The sequence below is a fragment of the Ambystoma mexicanum genome, chromosome 1p (assembly GCF_040938575.1).
Source record: "Ambystoma mexicanum isolate Mex_15411 chromosome 1p, UKY_AmexF1_1, whole genome shotgun sequence".
Classification (NCBI taxonomy): Eukaryota; Metazoa; Chordata; class Amphibia; order Caudata; family Ambystomatidae; genus Ambystoma; species Ambystoma mexicanum.
In genome coordinates, this window is record NC_090921.1 from 1,512,676,244 (window position 1) to 1,512,703,549 (window position 27,306).

The following is a 27,306-nucleotide window of genomic DNA, read 5'->3' on the forward strand; positions in this document are numbered from 1 at the left end:
GGGTCTCAGGGTTGGAATGGGAAGGAGTTTGATATCACATCTCATGCCATAGTATGGGTCTGAGATTTGGTAGAAGCATTGGGATATCACATCTCATGCTATCGGAATGGTATCAGTATTGGATTTGGAAGGAGTTGGATATCCCATCTCATGCTATAGGAAAGGTCTCAGGTTGGAATGGGATGGAGTTGGATATCACATTTCATGTTATAGGAAGGGTCTCAGGTTTGGAATGGGAAGGAGTTGGATATCACATTTCATGTTAGAGGAAGGATCTCAGGTTTGGTATTAGAGGCCTTGAGATATCACATTTCATGTTATAGGAAGGGTCTCAGGTTTGGAATGGGAAGGAATTGGATATCACATCTCATGTTATAGGAAGGATCTCAGGTTTGGTATTAGAACCATTGAGATATCACATCTCATGCTATAGGAAGGGTCTCAGGATTGGAATGCGAAGGATTTGGATATCACATCTCATGCTAAAGGAAGGGTCTCAGGTTTGGTAGAAGCGTTGAGATATCACATCTCTGCTATCCGAAGGGTCTCAGGATTGGATTGGGAAGGAGTTGGATATCCCTTCCCATGCTATAAAAGGGTCTCAGGATTTGAATGGCAAGGAGTTGGATATCACATATCATGCCATAGGAAGGGTCTCAGGTTAGGTATAAGCATTGAGATACCACATCTCTGCTATCGGAAGGGTCTCCGGATTGGATTGCGGAGGAGTTGGATATCCCTTCTCATGCTATAGGAAGTGTCTCAGGTTGGAATGGGAAGGAGTTGGATATCACATCTCTTGTTATAGGAAGGGTCTCAGGATTGGAATTGGAAGGATTTGGATATCACATCTCTTGCTATAGGAAGGGTCTCAGGATTGGAATGGGTAGGAGTTGGATATCACATCTCATGTTAGAGGAAGGATCTCAGGTTTGGTATTAGAGGCCTTGAGATATCACATCTCATGCTATAGGAAGGGTCTCAGGTTTGGTATAAGCATTGAGATATCACATCTCATGCTATAGGAAGGGTCCCAGGATTGGAATGGGAAGGAGTTGTATATGACATCTCATGCCATAAGAACGGTCTCAGGTTTGGTATAAGCATTGAGATATCACATCACATGCTATAGGAAGGGTCTCAGGATTGGAATGGGAAGGACTTGGATATCACAGCTCATGCTATAGGCAGGGTCTCAGGTCTGGAAAGGGAAGGAGATGGATATCACATTTCATGTTAGAGGTAGGATCTCAGGTTTGGTATTAGAGGCATTGAGATATCACATCTCATGCTATCAGAAGGGTCTCAGGATTGGAATGGGAAGGAGTTGTATATCACATCTCATGCTAAAGGGAGGGTCTCAGGTTTGGAAGGGGAAGGATTTGAATATCACATCACATGTTATAGGAAGGATCTCAGGTTTGGTATTAGAGGCATTGAGATATCACATCTCATGCTATTGGAAGGGTCTCAGGATTGGAATGGGAAGGAGTTGGATATCACATCTCATGCTATAGGAAGGGTCTCAGGTTTGGAACGGGAAGGAGTTGGATATCACATATCGTGTTATAGGAAGAGTCTCAGGTTTGGTATAAGCATTGAGATATCACATCTCTGCAATTGGAAGTGTCTCAGGATTGGGATGGGAAGGATTTGGATATCACATCTCATGCTATAGGAAGGGTCTCAGGTTTGGAACGGGAAGGAGTTGGATATCACATCTCATGTTATAGGAAGAGTCTCAGGTTTGGTATAAGCATTGAGATATCAAATCTCTGCAATCGGAAGTGTCTCAGGATTGGAACGGGAAGGAGTTGGATATCCCATCTCATGTTATAGGACTGGTCTCAGGTTTGGTATTAGAAGCATTGAGATATCACATCGCATGCTGTAGGAAGGGTCTCAGGTTTGGAATGGGAAGGAATTGGATAGCACATCTCATGTCATATGAAGGATCTCAGGTTTGGTATTAGAAGCATTGAGATATCACATCTCATGCTATAGGAATGGTCTCAGGATTAGAATGGGAAGGAGTTGGATATTACATTCTTGCTATGGGAAGGGTCTCATGTTTGGAATTGGAAGGAGTTGGATATCACATATGCTATAGGAAGGGTCTCAGGTTTGGAATGGGAAGGAGTTGGATATCACATCTAATGTTATAGGAAGGGTCTCAGGTTGGTATACGCATTGAGATATCACATCTCTGCTATCGGAACGGTCTCAGGATTGGAATGGGAAGGAGTTGGATATCCCATCTCATGTTATAGGAAGGGTCTCAGGTTTGGTATTAGAAGCATTGAGATATCACATCTCATGCTATAGGAAGGGTCTCAGGATTGGAATGGGGAGGGCTTGGATGTCACATCTCATGCTATAGGGAGGGTCTCAAGTTTGATATTAGAAGCATTGAGATAACAAATCTCATGATATCGGAAGGGTCTCAGGATTGGAATGGGAAGGAGTTGGATATCACATCTCATGATAAAGGAAGGGTCTAAGGTTTGGAAGGGGAAGGATTTGGATATCACATCTCATGTTATAGGACGGGTCTCAGGTTTGGTATTAGAAGCATTGAGATATCAAGTCTCATGGTATAGGAAGGGTCTCAGAATTGGAATGGGAAGGAGTTGGATATCACATCTCAAGCTATAGGAAGGGTCTCAGGATTGGAATGGGAAGGCGTTTGATATCACATCTTATGCCATAGTATGGGTCTCAGGTTTGGTAGAAGCATTGGGATATCACATCTCATGCTATTGGAAGGTTATCAGTATTGGATTTGGAAGGAGTTGGATAGCCCATCTCATGCTATAGGAAGGGTCTGAGGTTGGAATGGGAAGGAGTTGGATATCACATTTCATGTTATAGGAAGGGTCTCAGGATTGGAATGGGAAGGACTTGGATATCATATCTCATGCTATAGGAAGGCTCTCAGGTTTGGAAGGGGAAGGAGTTGGATATCACATTTCATGTTAGAGGAAGGATCTCAGGTTTGGTATTAGAGGCCTTGAGATATCACATCTCATGCTATAGGAAGGGTCTCGGGATTGGAATGTTAAGGAGTTCGATATCACATCTCAAGCTATAGGAAGGGTCTCAGGTTTGGTATAAGCATTGAGATATCACATCTCATGCTATAGGAAGGGTCTCAGGATTGGAATGGGAAGGAGTTGGATATCACATCTCATATTATAGGAAAGATCTCAGGTTTGGTATTAGAAGCATTGAGACATCACATCTCATGTTATAGGAAGGGTCTTAGGATTGGAATGGGAAGAAGTTGGATATCACATCTCATGCTATAGGAAGGGTCTCAGGTTTGGTATAAGCATTGAGATATCAGATCTCATGCTATAGGAAGGGTCTCAGGATTGGAATGGGAAGGAGTTGTATATGACATCTCATGCCATAGGAAGGGTCTCAGGTTTGGTATAAGTATTGAGGTATCACATCACATGCTATAGGAAGGGTCTCAGGATTGGAATGGGAAGGACTTGAATATCACATCTCATGCTATAGGCAGGGTCTCAGGTTTGGAAAGGGAAGGAGATGGATATCACATTTCATGTTAGAGGTAGGATCTCAGGTTTGGTATTAGAGGCATTGAGATATCACATCTCATGCTATCAGAAGGGTCTCAGGATTGGAATGGGAAGGAGTTGTATATCACATCTCATGCTAAAGGGATGGTCTCAGGTTTGGTAGGGGAAGGATTTGGAAATCACATCTCATGTTATAGGAAGGATCTCAGGTTTGGTATTAGAAGCATTGAGATATCACATCTCATGCTATCGGAAGTATCTCAGGTTTGGTATGAGAGGCATTGAGATATCACATCTCATGCTATCATAAGGGTCTCAGGATTGGAATGGGAAGGAGTTGGATATCACATCTCATGTTATAGGAAGGATCTCAGGTTTGGTATTAGAAGCATTGAGATATCACATCTCATGCTATAGGAAGGGTCTCAGGATTGGAATGGGAAGGAGGTGGATATCACATCTCATGCTATAGGAAGGGTCTCAGATTTGGTATAAGCATTGAGATATCACATCTCATGATAAAGGAAGGGTCTAACGTTTGGAAGGGGAAGGATTTGGATATCACATCTCATGTTATTGGACCGGTCTCAGGTTTGGTATTAGAAGCATTGAGATATCAAGTCTCATGGTATGGGACGGGAGTTTGATATCACATCTCATGCCATGGTATGGGTATCAGGTTTTGTAGAAGCATTGGGATATCACATCTCATGCTATCGGAAGGGTATCAGGATTGGATTTGGAAGGAGTTGGATATCCCATCTCATGCTATAGGAAGGGTATCAGGTTGGAATGGGAAGGAGTTGGATATGACATCTCATGTTATAGGAAGGGTCTCAGGATTGGAATGGGAAGGACTTGGATATCACATCTCATGCTGTAGGAAGGCTCTCAGGTTTGGAAAGGGAAGGAGTTGGATATCACATTTCATGTTAGAGGTAGGATCTCAGGTTTGGTATTAGAGGCATTGAGATATCACATCTCATGCTATCAGAAGGGTATCAGGATTGGAATGAGAAGGAGTTGGATATCACATCTCATGCTAAAGGGAGGGTCTCAGGTTCGGAAGGGGAAGGATTTGGATATCACATCTCATGTTATAGGAAGTATCTCAGGTTTGGTATTAGAAGCATTGAGATATCACATCTCATGCTATCGGAAGGATCTCAGGTTTGGTATAAGAGGCATTGAGATATCACATCTCATGCTATCATAAGGGTCTCAGGATTGGAATGGGAAGGAGTTGGATATCACATCTCATGTTATAGGAAGGATCTCAGGTTTGGTATTAGAAGCATTGAGACATCACATCTCATGCTATAGGAAGGGTCTCAGGATTGAAATGGGAAGGAGTTGGATATCACATCTCATGCTATAGGAAGGGTCTCAGATTTGGTATAAGCATTGAGATATCACATCTCATGCTATAGGAAGGGTCTCAGGATTGGAATGGGAAGGAGTTGTATATGACATCTCAGGCCATAGGAAGGGTCTCAGGTTTGATATAAGCATTGAGATATCACATCTCTGCTATCGGAAGGGTCTCAGGATTGGAATGGGAAGGAGTTGGATATCCCATCTGAGTTGGATATCCCATCTCATGTTATAGGAAGGGTCTCAGGTTTGGTATTAGAAGCATTGAGATATCACATCTCATGCTATAGGAAGGGTCTCAGGATTGGAATGGGGAGGACTTGGATGTCACATCTCATGCTATAGGGAGGGTCTCAGGTTTGATATTAGAAGCATTGAGATAACAAATCTCATGATATCGGAAGGGTCTCAGGATTGGAATGGGAAGGAGTTGGATGTCACATCTCATGATAAAGGAAGGGTCTAAGGTTTGGAAGGGGAAGGATTTGGATATCACATCTCATGTTATAGGACGGGTCTCAGGTTTGGTATTAGAAGCATTGAGATATCAAGTCTCATGGTATAGGAAGGGTCTCAGAATTGGAATGGGAAGAAATTGGATATCACATCTCAAGCTTTAGGAAGGGTCTCAGGGTTGGAATGGGAAGGAGTTTGATATCACATCTCATGCCATAGTATGGGTCTGAGATTTGGTAGAAGCATTGGGATATCACATCTCATGCTATCGGAATGGTATCAGTATTGGATTTGGAAGGAGTTGGATATCCCATCTCATGCTATAGGAAAGGTCTCAGGTTGGAATGGGATGGAGTTGGATATCACATTTCATGTTATAGGAAGGGTCTCAGGTTTGGAATGGGAAGGAGTTGGATATCACATTTCATGTTAGAGGAAGGATCTCAGGTTTGGTATTAGAGGCCTTGAGATATCACATTTCATGTTATAGGAAGGGTCTCAGGTTTGGAATGGGAAGGAATTGGATATCACATCTCATGTTATAGGAAGGATCTCAGGTTTGGTATTAGAACCATTGAGATATCACATCTCATGCTATAGGAAGGGTCTCAGGATTGGAATGCGAAGGATTTGGATATCACATCTCATGCTAAAGGAAGGGTCTCAGGTTTGGTAGAAGCGTTGAGATATCACATCTCTGCTATCGGAAGGGTCTCAGGATTGGATTGGGAAGGAGTTGGATATCCCTTCCCATGCTATAAAAGGGTCTCAGGATTTGAATGGCAAGGAGTTGGATATCACATATCATGCCATAGGAAGGGTCTCAGGTTAGGTATAAGCATTGAGATACCACATCTCTGCTATCGGAAGGGTCTCCGGATTGGATTGCGGAGGAGTTGGATATCCCTTCTCATGCTATAGGAAGTGTCTCAGGTTGGAATGGGAAGGAGTTGGATATCACATCTCTTGTTATAGGAAGGGTCTCAGGATTGGAATTGGAAGGATTTGGATATCACATCTCTTGCTATAGGAAGGGTCTCAGGATTGGAATGGGTAGGAGTTGGATATCACATCTCATGTTAGAGGAAGGATCTCAGGTTTGTTATTAGAGGCCTTGAGATATCACATCTCATGCTATAGGAAGGGTCTCAGGTTTGGTATAAGCATTGAGATATCACATCTCATGCTATAGGAAGGGTCCCAGGATTGGAATGGGAAGGAGTTGTATATGACATCTCATGCCATAAGAACGGTCTCAGGTTTGGTATAAGCATTGAGATATCACATCACATGCTATAGGAAGGGTCTCAGGATTGGAATGGGAAGGACTTGGATATCACAGCTCATGCTATAGGCAGGGTCTCAGGTCTGGAAAGGGAAGGAGATGGATATCACATTTCATGTTAGAGGTAGGATCTCAGGTTTGGTATTAGAGGCATTGAGATATCACATCTCATGCTATCAGAAGGGTCTCAGGATTGGAATGGGAAGGAGTTGTATATCACATCTCATGCTAAAGGGAGGGTCTCAGGTTTGGAAGGGGAAGGATTTGAATATCACATCACATGTTATAGGAAGGATCTCAGGTTTGGTATTAGAGGCATTGAGATATCACATCTCATGCTATTGGAAGGGTCTCAGGATTGGAATGGGAAGGAGTTGGATATCACATCTCATGCTATAGGAAGGGTCTCAGGTTTGGAACGGGAAGGAGTTGGATATCACATATCGTGTTATAGGAAGAGTCTCAGGTTTGGTATAAGCATTGAGATATCACATCTCTGCAATTGGAAGTGTCTCAGGATTGGGATGGGAAGGATTTGGATATCACATCTCATGCTATAGGAAGGGTCTCAGGTTTGGAACGGGAAGGAGTTGGATATCACATCTCATGTTATAGGAAGAGTCTCAGGTTTGGTATAAGCATTGAGATATCAAATCTCATGCTATAGGAAGGGTCCCAGGATTGGAATGGGAAGGAGTTGTATATGACATCTCATGCCATAAGAACGGTCTCAGGTTTGGTATAAGCATTGAGATATCACATCACATGCTATAGGAAGGGTCTCAGGATTGGAATGGGAAGGACTTGGATATCACAGCTCATGCTATAGGCAGGGTCTCAGGTCTGGAAAGGGAAGGAGATGGATATCACATTTCATGTTAGAGGTAGGATCTCAGGTTTGGTATTAGAGGCATTGAGATATCACATCTCATGCTATCAGAAGGGTCTCAGGATTGGAATGGGAAGGAGTTGTATATCACATCTCATGCTAAAGGGAGGGTCTCAGGTTTGGAAGGGGAAGGATTTGAATATCACATCACATGTTATAGGAAGGATCTCAGGTTTGGTATTAGAGGCATTGAGATATCACATCTCATGCTATTGGAAGGGTCTCAGGATTGGAATGGGAAGGAGTTGGATATCACATCTCAAGCTTTAGGAAGGGTCTCAGGGTTGGAATGGGAAGGAGTTTGATATCACATCTCATGCCATAGTATGGGTCTGAGATTTGGTAGAAGCATTGGGATATCACATCTCATGCTATCGGAATGGTATCAGTATTGGATTTGGAAGGAGTTGGATATCCCATCTCATGCTATAGGAAAGGTCTCAGGTTGGAATGGGATGGAGTTGGATATCACATTTCATGTTATAGGAAGGGTCTCAGGTTTGGAATGGGAAGGAGTTGGATATCACATTTCATGTTAGAGGAAGGATCTCAGGTTTGGTATTAGAGGCCTTGAGATATCACATTTCATGTTATAGGAAGGGTCTCAGGTTTGGAATGGGAAGGAATTGGATATCACATCTCATGTTATAGGAAGGATCTCAGGTTTGGTATTAGAACCATTGAGATATCACATCTCATGCTATAGGAAGGGTCTCAGGATTGGAATGCGAAGGATTTGGATATCACATCTCATGCTAAAGGAAGGGTCTCAGGTTTGGTAGAAGCGTTGAGATATCACATCTCTGCTATCGGAAGGGTCTCAGGATTGGATTGGGAAGGAGTTGGATATCCCTTACCATGCTATAAAAGGGTCTCAGGATTTGAATGGCAAGGAGTTGGATATCACATATCATGCCATAGGAAGGGTCTCAGGTTAGGTATAAGCATTGAGATACCACATCTCTGCTATCGGAAGGGTCTCCGGATTGGATTGCGGAGGAGTTGGATATCCCTTCTCATGCTATAGGAAGGGTCTCAGGATTGGAATTGGAAGGATTTGGATATCACATCTCTTGCTATAGGAAGGGTCTCAGGATTGGAATGGGTAGGAGTTGGATATCACATCTCATGTTAGAGGAAGGATCTCAGGTTCGGTATTAGAGGCCTTGAGATATCACATCTCATGCTATAGGAAGGGTCTCAGGTTTGGTATAAGCATTGAGATATCACATCTCATGCTATAGGAAGGGTCCCAGGATTGGAATGGGAAGGAGTTGTATATGACATCTCATGCCATAAGAACGGTCTCAGGTTTGGTATAAGCATTGAGATATCACATCACATGCTATAGGAAGGGTCTCAGGATTGGAATGGGAAGGACTTGGATATCACAGCTCATGCTATAGGCAGGGTCTCAGGTCTGGAAAGGGAAGGAGATGGATATCACATTTCATGTTAGAGGTAGGATCTCAGGTTTGGTAATAGAGGCATTGAGATATCACATCTCATGCTATCAGAAGGGTCTCAGGATTGGAATGGGAAGGAGTTGTATATCACATCTCATGCTAAAGGGAGGGTCTCAGGTTTGGAAGGGGAAGGATTTGAATATCACATCACATGTTATAGGAAGGATCTCAGGTTTGGTATTAGAGGCATTGAGATATCACATCTCATGCTATTGGAAGGGTCTCAGGATTGGAATGGGAAGGAGTTGGATATCACATCTCATGCTATAGGAAGGGTCTCAGGTTTGGAACGGGAAGGAGTTGGATATCACATATCGTGTTATAGGAAGAGTCTCAGGTTTGGTATAAGCATTGAGATATCACATCTCTGCAATTGGAAGTGTCTCAGGATTGGGATGGGAAGGATTTGGATATCACATCTCATGCTATAGGAAGGGTCTCAGGTTTGGAACGGGAAGGAGTTGGATATCACATCTCATGTTATAGGAAGAGTCTCAGGTTTGGTATAAGCATTGAGATATCAAATCTCATGCTATAGGAAGGGTCCCAGGATTGGAATGGGAAGGAGTTGTATATGACATCTCATGCCATAAGAACGGTCTCAGGTTTGGTATAAGCATTGAGATATCACATCACATGCTATAGGAAGGGTCTCAGGATTGGAATGGGAAGGACTTGGATATCACAGCTCATGCTATAGGCAGGGTCTCAGGTCTGGAAAGGGAAGGAGATGGATATCACATTTCATGTTAGAGGTAGGATCTCAGGTTTGGTATTAGAGGCATTGAGATATCACATCTCATGCTATCAGAAGGGTCTCAGGATTGGAATGGGAAGGAGTTGTATATCACATCTCATGCTAAAGGGAGGGTCTCAGGTTTGGAAGGGGAAGGATTTGAATATCACATCACATGTTATAGGAAGGATCTCAGGTTTGGTATTAGAGGCATTGAGATATCACATCTCATGCTATTGGAAGGGTCTCAGGATTGGAATGGGAAGGAGTTGGATATCACATCTCAAGCTTTAGGAAGGGTCTCAGGGTTGGAATGGGAAGGAGTTTGATATCACATCTCATGCCATAGTATGGGTCTGAGATTTGGTAGAAGCATTGGGATATCACATCTCATGCTATCGGAATGGTATCAGTATTGGATTTGGAAGGAGTTGGATATCCCATCTCATGCTATAGGAAAGGTCTCAGGTTGGAATGGGATGGAGTTGGATATCACATTTCATGTTATAGGAAGGGTCTCAGGTTTGGAATGGGAAGGAGTTGGATATCACATTTCATGTTAGAGGAAGGATCTCAGGTTTGGTATTAGAGGCCTTGAGATATCACATTTCATGTTATAGGAAGGGTCTCAGGTTTGGAATGGGAAGGAATTGGATATCACATCTCATGTTATAGGAAGGATCTCAGGTTTGGTATTAGAACCATTGAGATATCACATCTCATGCTATAGGAAGGGTCTCAGGATTGGAATGCGAAGGATTTGGATATCACATCTCATGCTAAAGGAAGGGTCTCAGGTTTGGTAGAAGCGTTGAGATATCACATCTCTGCTATCGGAAGGGTCTCAGGATTGGATTGGGAAGGAGTTGGATATCCCTTCCCATGCTATAAAAGGGTCTCAGGATTTGAATGGCAAGGAGTTGGATATCACATATCATGCCATAGGAAGGGTCTCAGGTTAGGTATAAGCATTGAGATACCACATCTCTGCTATCGGAAGGGTCTCCGGATTGGATTGCGGAGGAGTTGGATATCCCTTCTCATGCTATAGGAAGTGTCTCAGGTTGGAATGGGAAGGAGTTGGATATCACATCTCTTGTTATAGGAAGGGTCTCAGGATTGGAATTGGAAGGATTTGGATATCACATCTCTTGCTATAGGAAGGGTCTCAGGATTGGAATGGGTAGGAGTTGGATATCACATCTCATGTTAGAGGAAGGATCTCAGGTTTGGTATTAGAGGCCTTGAGATATCACATCTCATGCTATAGGAAGGGTCTCAGGTTTGGTATAAGCATTGAGATATCACATCTCATGCTATAGGAAGGGTCCCAGGATTGGAATGGGAAGGAGTTGTATATGACATCTCATGCCATAAGAACGGTCTCAGGTTTGGTATAAGCATTGAGATATCACATCACATGCTATAGGAAGGGTCTCAGGATTGGAATGGGAAGGACTTGGATATCACAGCTCATGCTATAGGCAGGGTCTCAGGTCTGGAAAGGGAAGGAGATGGATATCACATTTCATGTTAGAGGTAGGATCTCAGGTTTGGTATTAGAGGCATTGAGATATCACATCTCATGCTATCAGAAGGGTCTCAGGATTGGAATGGGAAGGAGTTGTATATCACATCTCATGCTAAAGGGAGGGTCTCAGGTTTGGAAGGGGAAGGATTTGAATATCACATCACATGTTATAGGAAGGATCTCAGGTTTGGTATTAGAGGCATTGAGATATCACATCTCATGCTATTGGAAGGGTCTCAGGATTGGAATGGGAAGGAGTTGGATATCACATCTCATGCTATAGGAAGGGTCTCAGGTTTGGAACGGGAAGGAGTTGGATATCACATATCGTGTTATAGGAAGAGTCTCAGGTTTGGTATAAGCATTGAGATATCACATCTCTGCAATTGGAAGTGTCTCAGGATTGGGATGGGAAGGATTTGGATATCACATCTCATGCTATAGGAAGGGTCTCAGGTTTGGAACGGGAAGGAGTTGGATATCACATCTCATGTTATAGGAAGAGTCTCAGGTTTGGTATAAGCATTGAGATATCAAATCTCTGCAATCGGAAGTGTCTCAGGATTGGAACGGGAAGGAGTTGGATATCCCATCTCATGTTATAGGACTGGTCTCAGGTTTGGTATTAGAAGCATTGAGATATCACATCGCATGCTGTAGGAAGGGTCTCAGGTTTGGAATGGGAAGGAATTGGATAGCACATCTCATGTCATATGAAGGATCTCAGGTTTGGTATTAGAAGCATTGAGATATCACATCTCATGCTATAGGAATGGTCTCAGGATTAGAATGAGAAGGAGTTGGATATTACATTCTTGCTATGGGAAGGGTCTCATGTTTGGAATTGGAAGGAGTTGGATATCACATATGCTATAGGAAGGGTCTCAGGTTTGGAATGGGAAGGAGTTGGATATCACATCTAATGTTATAGGAAGGGTCTCAGGTTGGTATACGCATTGAGATATCACATCTCTGCTATCGGAAGGGTCTCAGGATTGGAATGGGAAGGAGTTGGATATCCCATCTCATGTTATAGGAAGGGTCTCAGGTTTGGTATTAGAAGCATTGAGATATCACATCTCATGCTATAGGAAGGGTCTCAGGATTGGAATGGGGAGGGCTTGGATGTCACATCTCATGCTATAGGGAGGGTCTCAAGTTTGATATTAGAAGCATTGAGATAACAAATCTCATGATATCGGAAGGGTCTCAGGATTGGAATGGGAAGGAGTTGGATATCACATCTCATGATAAAGGAAGGGTCTAAGGTTTGGAAGGGGAAGGATTTGGATATCACATCTCATGTTATAGGACGGGTCTCAGGTTTGGTATTAGAAGCATTGAGATATCAAGTCTCATGGTATAGGAAGGGTCTCAGAATTGGAATGGGAAGGAGTTGGATATCACATCTCAAGCTATAGGAAGGGTCTCAGGATTGGAATGGGAAGGCGTTTGATATCACATCTTATGCCATAGTATGGGTCTCAGGTTTGGTAGAAGCATTGGGATATCACATCTCATGCTATTGGAAGGTTATCAGTATTGGATTTGGAAGGAGTTGGATAGCCCATCTCATGCTATAGGAAGGGTCTGAGGTTGGAATGGGAAGGAGTTGGATATCACATTTCATGTTATAGGAAGGGTCTCAGGATTGGAATGGGAAGGACTTGGATATCATATCTCATGCTATAGGAAGGCTCTCAGGTTTGGAAGGGGAAGGAGTTGGATATCACATTTCATGTTAGAGGAAGGATCTCAGGTTTGGTATTAGAGGCCTTGAGATATCACATCTCATGCTATAGGAAGGGTCTCGGGATTGGAATGTTAAGGAGTTCGATATCACATCTCAAGCTATAGGAAGGGTCTCAGGTTTGGTATAAGCATTGAGATATCACATCTCATGCTATAGGAAGGGTCTCAGGATTGGAATGGGAAGGAGTTGGATATCACATCTCATATTATAGGAAAGATCTCAGGTTTGGTATTAGAAGCATTGAGACATCACATCTCATGTTATAGGAAGGGTCTTAGGATTGGAATGGGAAGAAGTTGGATATCACATCTCATGCTATAGGAAGGGTCTCAGGTTTGGTATAAGCATTGAGATATCAGATCTCATGCTATAGGAAGGGTCTCAGGATTGGAATGGGAAGGAGTTGTATATGACATCTCATGCCATAGGAAGGGTCTCAGGTTTGGTATAAGTATTGAGGTATCACATCACATGCTATAGGAAGGGTCTCAGGATTGGAATGGGAAGGACTTGAATATCACATCTCATGCTATAGGCAGGGTCTCAGGTTTGGAAAGGGAAGGAGATGGATATCACATTTCATGTTAGAGGTAGGATCTCAGGTTTGGTATTAGAGGCATTGAGATATCACATCTCATGCTATCAGAAGGGTCTCAGGATTGGAATGGGAAGGAGTTGTATATCACATCTCATGCTAAAGGGATGGTCTCAGGTTTGGTAGGGGAAGGATTTGGAAATCACATCTCATGTTATAGGAAGGATCTCAGGTTTGGTATTAGAAGCATTGAGATATCACATCTCATGCTATCGGAAGTATCTCAGGTTTGGTATGAGAGGCATTGAGATATCACATCTCATGCTATCATAAGGGTCTCAGGATTGGAATGGGAAGGAGTTGGATATCACATCTCATGTTATAGGAAGGATCTCAGGTTTGGTATTAGAAGCATTGAGATATCACATCTCATGCTATAGGAAGGGTCTCAGGATTGGAATGGGAAGGAGGTGGATATCACATCTCATGCTATAGGAAGGGTCTCAGATTTGGTATAAGCATTGAGATATCACATCTCATGATAAAGGAAGGGTCTAACGTTTGGAAGGGGAAGGATTTGGATATCACATCTCATGTTATTGGACCGGTCTCAGGTTTGGTATTAGAAGCATTGAGATATCAAGTCTCATGGTATGGGACGGGAGTTTGATATCACATCTCATGCCATGGTATGGGTATCAGGTTTTGTAGAAGCATTGGGATATCACATCTCATGCTATCGGAAGGGTATCAGGATTGGATTTGGAAGGAGTTGGATATCCCATCTCATGCTATAGGAAGGGTATCAGGTTGGAATGGGAAGGAGTTGGATATGACATCTCATGTTATAGGAAGGGTCTCAGGATTGGAATGGGAAGGACTTGGATATCACATCTCATGCTGTAGGAAGGCTCTCAGGTTTGGAAAGGGAAGGAGTTGGATATCACATTTCATGTTAGAGGTAGGATCTCAGGTTTGGTATTAGAGGCATTGAGATATCACATCTCATGCTATCAGAAGGGTATCAGGATTGGAATGAGAAGGAGTTGGATATCACATCTCATGCTAAAGGGAGGGTCTCAGGTTCGGAAGGGGAAGGATTTGGATATCACATCTCATGTTATAGGAAGTATCTCAGGTTTGGTATTAGAAGCATTGAGATATCACATCTCATGCTATCGGAAGGATCTCAGGTTTGGTATTAGAAGCATTGAGATATCACATCTCATGCTATAGGAAGGGTCTCAGGATTGGAATGGGAAGGAGTTGGATATCACATCTCATGTTATAGGAAGGATCTCAGGTTTGGTATTAGAAGCATTGAGATATCACATCTCATGCTATAGGACTGGTCTCAAGATTGGAATGGGAAGGAGTTGGATATCACATCTCATGCTAAAGGAAGGGTCTCAGTTTTGGTAGAAGCATTGAGATTTCACATATCATGCTATAGGAAGGGTCTCAGGATTGGAATGGGAAGGAATTGTATATCACATCTCATGCTAAAGGGAGGGTCTCAGGTTTGGAAGGGGAAGGATTTGGAAATCACATCTCATGTTATAGGAAGGATCTCAGGTTTGGTATTAGAAGCATTGAGATATCACATCTCATGCTATCGGAAGTATCTCAGGTTTGGTATTAGAGGCATTGAGATATCACATCTCATGCTATCATAAGGGTCTCAGGATTGGAATGGGAAGGAGTTGGATATCACATCTCTTGTTATAGGAAGGATATCAGGTTTGGTATTAGAAGCATTGAGATATCACATCTCATGCTATAGGAAGGGTCTCAGGATTGGAATGGGAAGGAGTTGGATATCACATCTCATGCTATAGGAAGGGTCTCAGATTTGGTATAAGCATTGAGATATCACATCTCATGCTATAGGAAGGGTCTCAGGATTGGAACGGAAAGGAGTTAGATATCACATCTCATGTTATAGGAAGAGTCTCAGGTTTGGTATAAGCATTGAGATATCACATCTCTGCTATCGGAGGTGTCTCAGGATTGGGATGGGAAGGAATTGGATATCACATCTCATGCTATAGGAAGGGTATCAGGTTTGGAACGGGAAGGAGTTGGATATCACATCTCATGCTATAGGAAGGGTCTCAGGTTTGGAACGGAAAGGAGTTAGATATCACATCTCATGTTATAGGAAGAGTCTCAGGTTTGGTATAAGCATTGAGATATCACATCTCTGCTATCGGAGGTGTCTCAGGATTGGGATGGGAAGGAATTGGATATCACATCTCATGCTATAGGAAGGGTATCAGGTTTGGAACGGGAAGGAGTTGGATATCCCATCTCATGTTATAGGACAGGTCTCAGGTTTGATATTAGAAGCATTGAGATATCACATCTCTGCTTTTGGAAGGGTCTCAGGATTGGAATGGGAAGGACTTGGATATCAGAATTCATGTTATAGGAAGGGTCTCAGGTTTGGTATTAGAAGCATTGAGATATCACATCTCATGCTATAGGAAGGGTCTCAGGATTGAAATGGGAAGGACTTGGATATCACATCTCATGTTATAGGAAGGGTCTCAGGTTTGGTATTAGAAGCATTGAGATATCACATCTCATGCTATAGGAAGGGTCTCAGGAATGGAATGGGAAGGACTTGGATATCACATCTCATGACAAAGGAAGGGTCTAAGGTTTGGAAGGGGAAGGATTTGGATATCACATCTCATGTTATTGGACCGGTCTCAGGTTTGGTATTAGAAGCATTGAGATATCACATCTCATGCTATCGGAAGGATCTCAGGTTTGGTATTAGAAGCATTGAGATATCACATCTCATGCTATAGGAAGGGTCTCAGGATTGGAATGGGAAGGAGTTGGATATCACATCTCATGTTATAGGAAGGATCTCAGGTTTGGTATTAGAAGCATTGAGATATCACATCTCATGCTATAGGACTGGTCTCAGGATTGGAATGGGAAGGAGTTGGATATCACATCTCATGCTAAAGGAAGGGTCTCAGTTTTGGTAGAAGCATTGAGATTTCACATATCATGCTAAAGGAAGGGTCTCAGGATTGGAATGGGAAGGAGTTGGATATCACATCTCATGCTATAGGAAGGGTCTCAGGTTTGGTATAAGCATTGAGATATCACATCTCATGCTAAAGGGAGGGTCTCAGGTTCGGAAGGGGAAGGATTTGGATATCACATCTCATGTTATAGGAAGTATCTCAGGTTTGGTATTAGAAGCATTGAGATATCACATCTCATGCTATCGGAAGGATCTCAGGTTTGGTATTAGAAGCATTGAGATATCACATCTCATGCTATAGGAAGGGTCTCAGGATTGGAATGGGAAGGATTTGGATATCACATCTCATGCTATAGGAAGGGTCTCAGATTTGGTATAAGCATTGAGATATCACATCTCATGCTAAAGGAAGGGTCTCAGGATTGGAATGGGAAGGAGTTGTATATGACATCTCAGGCCATAGGAAGGGTCTCAGGTTTGGTATAAGCATTGAGATATCACATCTCTGCTATCGGAAGGGTCTCAGGATTGCAATGGGAAGGAGTTGGATATCCCATCTCATGTTATAGGAAGAGTCTCAGGTTTGGTATTAGAAGCATTGAGATATCACATCTCATGCTATAGGAAGTGTCTCAAGATTGGAATGGGAAGGACTTGGATATCACATCTCATGCTATAGGGAGGGTCTCAAGTTTGATATTAGAAGCATTGAGATATCACATCTCATGCTATAGGAAGGGTCTCAGGATTGGAATGGGAAGGAGTTGGATATCACATCTCATGCTATAGGAAGGGTCTCAGGTTTGGTATAAGCAGTGAGATATCACATCTCATGCTATAGGAAGGGTCTCAGGATTGGAATGGGAAGGAGTTGGATATCACATCTCATGTTATAGGAAGGATCTCAGGTTTGGTATAAGCATTGAGATATCACATGTTTGCTATCGGAAGGGTCTCAGGATTGGAATGGGAAGGAGTTGTATATTCCCATCTCATGTTATAGGAAGGGTCTCAGGTTTGGTATTAGAAGCATTGAGACATCACATCTCATGCTATAGGAAGGGTCTCAGGATTGGAATGGGAAGGACTTGGATATCACATCTCATGCTATAGGGAGGGTCTCGAGTTTGATATTAGAAGTATTGAGATATCACATCTCATGATATCGGAAGGGTCTCAGGATTGGAATGGGAAGGAGTTGGATATCACATCTCATGATAAAGGAAGGGTCTAAGGTTTGGAAGGGGAAGGATTTGGATATCACATCTCATGTTATAGGACGGGTCTCAGGTTTGGTATTAGAAGCATTGAGATATCAAGTCTCATGGTATAGGAAGGGTCTCAGAATTGGAATGGGAAGGAGTTGGATATCACATCTCAAGCTATAGGAAGGGTCTCAGGATTGGAATGGGAAGGAGTTTGATATCACATCTCATGCCATAGTATGGGTCTCAGGTTTGGTATAAGCATTGGGATATCAAATCTCATGCTATCGGAAGGGTATCAGGATTGGAATTCCAAGGAGTTGGATATCCCATCTCATGCTATAGGAAGGGTCTCAGGTTGGAATGGGAAGGAGTTGGATATCACATCTCATGCTAAAGGGAGGGTCTCAGGTTTGGAAGGGGAAGGATTTAGATATCACATCTCATGTTATAGGAAGGATCTCAGGTTTGGTATAAGAAGCATTGAGATATCACATCTCATGCTATCGGAAGAATCTCAGATTTGGTATTAGAGGCATTGAGATATCACATCTCATGCCATCATAAGGGTCTCAGGATTGGAATGGGAAGGAGTTGGATATCACATCTCATGCTATAGGAAGGGTCTCAGGTTTGGAACGGGAAGGAGTTGGATAGCACATCTCATCTTATAGGAAGAGTCTCAGGTTTGGTATAAGCATTGAGATATCAAATCTCTGCAATCGGAAGTGTCTCAGGATTGGGATGGGAAGGAGTTGGATATCACATCTCATGCTATAGGAAGGGTCTCAGGTTTGGAACGGGAAGGAGTTGGATATCCCATCTCATGTTATAGGACTGGTCTCATGTTTGGTATTAGAAGCATTGAGATATCACATCTCTGCTATCGGAAGTGTCTTAGGATTGGAATGGGAAGGAGTTGGATATCACATCTCATGTTATAGGACGGGTCTCAGGTTTGTTATTAGAATCATTGAGATATCATATTGCATGCTGTAGGAAGGGTCTAAGGATTGGAATGGAAGGACTTGGATATCACATCTCATGCTATAGGTAGGCTCTCAGGTTTGGAAAGGGAAGGAGTTGGATATCACATTTAATGTTAGTGGAAGGATCTCAGGTTTGATATTAGAGCCATTGGATATCACATCTCATGCTATAGGAAGGGTCTCAGGATTGGAATGGGAAGGAGTTGGATATCACATCTCATGCTATAGGAAGGGTTTTAGGTTTGGTATAAGCATTGAGATATCACATCTCATGCTATAGGAAGGGTCTCAGGATTGGAATGGGAAGGATCTGTATATGACATCTCATGCCATAGGAAGGGTCTCAGGTTTGGTATAAGCATTGAGATATCACATCTCTGCTTTCGGAAGGGTCTCAGGATTGTAATGGGAAGGAGTTGGATATCCCATCTCATGTTATAGGAAGAGTCTCAGGTTTGGTATAGAAGCATTGAAATATCACATCTCATGCTATAGGAAGTGTCTTAGGATTGGAATGGGAAGGACTTGGATATCACATCTCATGCTATAGGAAGGGTCTCAGGTTTGGTATAAGCAGTGAGATATCACATCTCATGCTATAGGAAGTGTCTCAGGATTGGAATGGGAAGGAGTTGGATATCACATCTCATGTTATAGGAAGGATCTCAGGTTTGGTATAAGCATTGAGATATCACATGTTTGCTATCGGAAGGGTCTCAGGATTGGAATGGGAAGGAGTTGGATATTCCCATCTCATGTTATGTTACTTCCCTTACTGTTATGTAACAGTTCTTCGTTTGTGCACTAAACTGAACTGCCTGATCTCCCTCGAAGAGACTCCCCTTTTGCCCGTTGGCACCAGCGTGTGCAGGTACTTTTGAGCACAAGGCTCCACTCTTCGTAGGGCTCGGACTTCCTTTTAGTTAGGTGCCTCTGAAGGCGGACTGGGTCTAAGCATTATTTCGCACTGCCTGTTTTCCTTCCCTTTTAGGTGGACTACACATTTCGTGCATCTAACGCTTGAGACTTGTTTGTATTTGTGTATATATTGTATTGGTATGATATGTGTTGGTTTACTAGAGTTGTATTGTGATTTCTCGCTACGGTCATTGTTTTAAAGGCCTTGGAATAAATGTGTATATATTTTTAATATAGCACCTGTTTGGAGTAGTTTGTAAGTGTCCTTGCTTTGTGTGCTCATTGCAGGCTTTCAGTCACCCTCACCCCTCTTGAGACCTAGTCTTGACCGCCGCGATCGCTACCTTGATTGGTCTGGCTTGTCCAGAGGTTACCCTGTTCCAAGTAATTAGGTTGGCCTCCTGAACTTCTGCGCCACCAGGACAGAGTTCAGAAATCCGTCTTAAGAAATTGGTGTACAGCGGTGGGATACCACTGAAGGTATCCAGTGTTGCGCACGAACTAAGGCATTTCAAGTTATTCCTACCAGGACACGTAGGGAATTGTTGTAGTATAACTTTAAAAAGGCCATAGTCCTATCTAACAGTATGGAAACAAATACCTTGTTAACTTTAAATGCTTCCAAATCAGAAACATTGAAAAAGATGTGTGCGGAGAGAGGTGTTTCCTCTCAAGGCACGAAATTGGATATGATCCAAAGAATCGTGGCGTGGCAAGAAGCGCAGCTTGACGCTATAACTTCTGAGGACAGTGCGGAAGGAGGTGGGGCTGCTCTCACTGGTAGAACCGAGGGTTCTGCCGCTGCACTGATCCCCGCGACCACGAGGACAGGGAGGATGAGATGTCTAATGTTTCCTCTGCCAGTGTTGATGGGGAGGCTATGCTTGAATTCAAGAAGCAAGAGCTGCGGTTTAGGCAGAAGGAGCTTGAATTCAGCATAGCCAAACTAAAAATCGAACAGTCAGAAAAACAGAAAGACAGGGATCACCAGTTGGAACTGGCCAAGCTTCAGGTTGCAAATGGGTCCAAGGGTCCTGGACATGGGTCTGGGGCCTCCTCTCATCCACGGTTTCCGAAAGATCTGGTCAGTGTGTATGAGGAAAGGAATGACATTATGGACTGGCTGAATGCATTTGAGTATGCATGCGAAGTTCAACAAGTTGACAATGCTGATAAGATTGCCTGGTTACTCAGCAGACTGCCCCATTCTGGCTGTAGTGCCATTATGGAAATGTCGAAGGCTGAGCGAGCTGATTTCGCAATGTTAAAGCAAACTCTCATTTTAAAGTTTGGGAAGACTCCGGCCCAATATTTGAAACGATTCATAGAGTATAAGAAAAAGGAAGGTGGTACTTGGGTATCTTATGTCACTGAATCCTTGAAAAACTTAACTGGCTGGGTCGAAGGTTATAAGGTTTCTACCTTCGAAGGCATGATAAATCTTGTCATGCTGGAACACATTTTTGCATCTTCTTCCCCGGAGCTTAAGCAGCATTTGGCCGATTCGAAGGAGATAGATCCTAAGAAGCTGGCCATTGCAGCAGACTTATGGGTGTCACATCGAGTGTCCCATAAGGACAAAACTCATCCTGGTAAGCAGGAGGAAGGGAAAAAGTCCAAAGATAAGGAGGGTGGAGAATCTGATAAATCTTCTTCTCAAAAGGGCCACAAAAAGAAAAATAAGGGTAAGACACAAGAGAACTCACAGGGTAGTGGAGGTCAGCCTCCGAAACAGAACTCTGGTTACAATAAGCCTCCCTATGTAAACAGACCCAATGGATCTTGTTTTGCTTGTGGAGCAACTGACCACGTGAAGGGGGATCCCCGGTGTAAGGTTAGACCTTTGGGGGTCCACTCCGCTAATCTGGCCTTCTCCTCCTACGAGGAAGAAGAGATTACAGGAGCATCCTTCTCCTCAGACTCATTTCCCAGCGGGATAGAGGCTGAGGTAGTTTTAGTTTCCCTGGGTTCCTGGGAGCCTAAAGTCGCAGAGGTTTATGCTAGGATTCCAGATAATACCAAGCACTACTTTAAAGACAGTGTGCTGATCAATGGAGTAGATACTCCAGCTCTTAGGGATAGTGGGTGCAGTCGAACTGTAGTGGATTCTACCTTGGTAGACTCAGAGGAAGTTGCCAGAGCTACTCTGATGCCCACTAAGTTGGCTGACGGCCCACTCCGTATGTTCCCAGTAATACCTGTAAATCTTACTTTAAATGGTACAGCAGTCAGGATTCCAGTGAGCATTCAGAGAAACGTCCCGGGAAAGGTCTTGTTAGGTAATGATCTCAGAGCTTTAGGGCTCGTAGGAGACACTGCCGAAAGACCCTACACACGGTCTCAAGCACGGGCAGCATTGGCCAAGACCAATACGCCGCCCCAGCCGAAGGGGAAACCCAAGGCGAAAGGAGACTCTTCCTATAACATGAGATGGGATATCCAACTCCTTCCAATTCCAATCCTGAGACCCTTTTGATAGCAGAGATGTGATATCTCAATGTTTATACCAAACCTGAGACCCTTCCTACGGCATGAGATGTCATATCCAACTCCTTGCCATTCAAATCCTGAGACCCTTCCTATAGCATGAGAAGGGATATCCAACTCCTTCCCAATCCAATCCTGAGACCCTTCCGATAGCAGCGACGTGATATCTCAATGCTTCTACCAAACCTGAGACCCTTCCTATAGCATGAGATGTGATATCTCAATGCTTCTAATACCAAACCTGAGATCCTTCCTATAACATGAGATGTGATATCCAATTCCTTCCCATTCCAAACCTGAGACCCTTCCTATTGGATGAGATGTGATATCCAACTCCTTCCCATTCCAACCTTGAGACCCTTCCTATAGCATGAGATGTGATGTCTCAATGCTTCTAATACCAAACCTGAGATCCTTCCTATAACATGAGATGTGATATCCAACTCCTTCCATTCCAATCCTGAGACCCGTCCTATAGCATGAGATGTGATATCTCAAGGCTTATACCAAACCTGAGACCCTTCCTATAGCATGAGATGTGATATCCAACTGCTTCCCATTCCAATCCTGAGACCCTTCCTATAGCATGAGATGTGATATCTCAATGCTTCTAATACCAAACCTGAGATCCTTCCTCTAACATGAAATGTGATATCCAACTCCTTCCCTTTCCAAACCTAAGAGCCTATCTATAGCATGAGATGTGATATCCAAGTCCTTCACATTCCAACCCTTAGACCCTTCCTACAGCATGCAATATGATATCTCAATGATTCTAATAACAAACCTGAGACCCGTCCTATAACATGAGATGGGATATCCAACTCCTTCCCATTCCAATCCTGAGACACTTCCGATAGCAGAGATGTGATATCTCAATGCTTATACCAAACCTGAGACCCTTCCTATAACATGAGATGTGATATCCAAATCCTTCCCGTTCCAAACCTGAGACCCTTCCTTTAGCATGAGATGTGATATCCAGCTCCTTCCCATTCCAATCCTGAGACACTTCCGATAGCATGAGATGTGATATCTCAATGCTTCTAATATCAAAACTGAGACCCTCCCTATAGCATGATATGTGATATCTAAGTCCTTCCCATTCCAATCCTGAGACCCTCCCTATAGCATGAGATGTGATATCCAACTCCTTCCCATTCCAATCCTGAGACCCTTCCTATAGCATGAGATATGATATCTCAATACTTCTAATACCAAACGTGAGATCCTTCCGATAACATGAGATGTGATATCCAAATCCTTCCCCTTCCAAACCTGAGACCCTCCCTTTAGCATGAAATGTGATATCCAACTCCTTCCTATTCCAATCCTGAGACTCTTCTGATAGCATGAGATGTGATATCTCAATGCTTCTAATACCAAACCTGAGATCCTTCCGATAGCATGAGATGTGATATCTCAATGCTTCTAATACCAAACCTGAGATCCTTCCTATAACATGAGATGTGATATCCAAATCCTTCCCCTTCCAAACATGAGACCCTCCCTTTAGCATGAGATGTGATATCTAACTCCTTCCCATTCCATTCCTGAGACCCTTCTGATAGCATGAGATGTGATATCTCAATGCCTCTAATACCAAACCTGAGATCCTACCTCTAACATGAAATGAGATATCCAACTCTTTCCCCTTCCAAACCTGAGACCCTTCCTATAGCTTGAGATGTGATATCCAACTCCTTCCCATTCCAATTCTGAGACCCTTCCTATAGCATGAGATGTGATATCTCAATGCTTATACCAAACCTGAGAGCCTACCTATAACATGAGATGTGATATCCAAGTCCATCCCATTCCAATCCTTAGACCCTTCCTACAGCATGCGATGTGATATCTCAATGATTCTAATACCAAACCAGAGACTCTTCCTATAACATGAGATGGGATATCCAACTCCTTCCCATTCCAATTCTGAGACCCTTCCTATACTATGAGACTTGATATCTCAATGCTTCTAATAAAAAACCTGAGACCCGTAATATAACATGAGATGTGATATCCAAATCCTTCCCCTTCCAAACCTTAGACCCTTCCTTTATCATGAGATGTGATATCCAACTCCTTCCCATTCCAATCCTGAGACCCTTCCGATATCATGAGATGTGATATCTCAAAGCTTCTAATATCAAACTTGAGACCCTCCCTATAGCATGAGATGTGATATCCAAGTCCTTCCCATTCCAATCCTGAGACCCTTCCTATAGCATGAGATGTGATATCTCAATGCTTCTAATACCAAACCTGAGACCCTTCCTATAACATGAGATGGGAATATCCAACTCCTTCCCATTCCAATCTTGAGACCCTTCCGATAGCAGAGATGTGATATCTCAATGCTTATACCAAACCTTAGATCCTTGCTATAACATGAGATGTGATATCCAACTCCTTCCCATTCCAATCCTGAGACACTTCCTATAGCATGAGATGTGATATCTCACTGCTTATACCAAACCTGAGACCCTTCCCATAGCAGGAGATGTGATATCCAACTCCTTCCCATTCCAATCCTCAGACCCTTCCTATAGCATGAGATGTGATATCTCAATGCTTCTAATGTCAAACTTGAAACCCTACCTATAGCATGAGATGTGATATCCAAGTCCTTCCCATTCCAATCCTGAGACACTTCCTATAGCATGAGATGTGATATCTCAATGCTTCTAATACCAAACTTGAGACTCTTCCTATAACATGAGATGGGATATCCAACTCCTTCCCATTCCAATCCTGAGACCCTTTTGATAGCAGAGATGTGATATCTCAATGTTTATACCAAACCTGAGACCCTTCCTACGGCATGAGATGTCATATTCAACTCCTTCCCATTCCAATCCTGAGACCCTTCCTACAGCATGAGATTTGATATCCAACTCCTTCCCATTCCAATCCTGAGACCCTTCCTATAGCATGAGATGTGATGTCTCAATGCTTCTAATACCAAACCTGAGATCCTTCCTATAACATGAGATCTGATATCCAACTCCTTCCATTCCAATCCTGAGACCCTTCCTATAGCATGAGATGTGATATCTCAATGCTTATACCAAACCTGAGACCCTTCCTATAGCATGAGATGTGATATCCAACTCCTTCCCATTCCAATCCTGAGACCCTTCCTATAGCATGAGATGTGATATTTCAATGCTTCTAATACCAAACCTGAGATCCTTCCTCTAACATGAAATGTGAGATCCAACTCCTTCCCTTTCCAAACCTAAGAGCCTATCTATAGCATGAGATGTGATATCCAAGTCCTTCACATTCCAACCCTTAGACCCTTCCTACAGCATGCAATATGATATCTCAATGATTCCAATAACAAACCTGAGACCCGTCCTATAACATGAGATGGGATATCCAACTCCTTCCCATTCCAATCCTGAGACACTTCCGATAGCAGAGATGTGATATCTCAATGTTTATACCAAACCTGAGACCCTTCCTATAACATGAGATGTGATATCCAACTCCTTCCCGTTCCAAACCTGAGACCCTTCCTTTAGCATGAGATGTGATATCCAGCTCCTTCCCATTCCAATCCTGAGACACTTCCGATAGCATGAGATGTGATATCTCAATGCTTCTACCAAACCTGAGACCCTTCCTTTAGCATGAGATTTGATATCCAACTCCTTCCCATTCCAATCCTGAGACCCTTCCTATAGCATGAGATGTGATATCTCAATACTTCTAATACCAAACCTGAGATCCTTCCGATAACATGAGATGTGATATCTCAATACTTCTAATACCAAACCTGAGATCCGTCCTATAACATGAGATGTGATATCCAACTCCTTCCCTTTCCAAACCTGAGAGCCGTTCTATAGCATGAGATGTGATAACCAGGTCCTTCCCATTCCAATCCTTAGACCCTTCCTACAGCATGCAATATGATATCTCAATGATTCTAATAACAAACCTGAGACCCGTCCTATAGCATGAGATATGATATCCAAGTCCTTCCCATTCCAATCCTGAGACCCTTCCTATAACACGAAACGTGATATCCAACTCCTTCCCATTCCAACCTGAGACCCTTCCTATAGCATGAGATGGGATATCCAACTTCTTCCAAATCCAATACTGATACCCTTCTGATAGCATGAGATGTGATATCCCAAGGCTTCTACCAAACCTGAGACCCATACTATGGCATGAGATGTGATATCAAACTCCTTCCCATTCCAATCCTGAGACCCTTCCTATAGCTTGAGGTGTGATATCCAACTCCTTCCCATTCCAATTCTGAGACCCTTCTTATACCATGAGACTTGATATCTCAATGCTTCTAATATTAAACCTGAGACCCGTCCTATAACATGAGATGTGATATCCAAATCCTTCCCCTTCCAAACCTTAGACCCTTCCTTTATCATGAGATGTGATATCCAACTGCTTCCCATTCCAATCCTGAGACCCTTCCGATATCATGAGATTTGTTATCTCAATGCTTCTAATATCAAACTTGAGACCCTACCTATAGCATGAGATGTGACATCCAAGTCCTTCCCATTCCAATCCTGAGACCCTTCCTATAGCATGAGATGTGATATCTCTATGCTTCTAATACCAAACCTGAGACCCTTCCTATAACATGAGATGGGATATCCAACTCCTTCCCATTCCAATCCTGAGACCTTTCCGATAGCAGAGATGTGATATCTCAATGCTTATACCAAACCTGAGAACCTTCCTATGGCCTGAGATGTCATATACAACTCCTTCCCATTCCAATCCTGAGACCCTTCCTTTAGCATGAGATGTGATATCTCAATGCTTATACCAAATCTGAGACCCTTCCTATAGCATGAGATGTGATATCCAATTCCTTCCCATTCCAATCCTGTGACCCTTCCTATAGCATGAGATGTGATATCTCAATGCTTATAGCAAACCTGAGAGCCTACCTATAACATGAGATGTGATATCCAAGTCCATCCCATTCCAATCCTTAGACCCTTCCTACAGCATGCGATGTGATATCTCAATGATTCTAATACCAAACCAGAGACTCTTCCTATAACATGAGATGGGATATCCAACTCCTTCCCATTCCAATCCTGAGCCGCTTCCGATAGCAGAGATGTGATATCTCAATGCTTA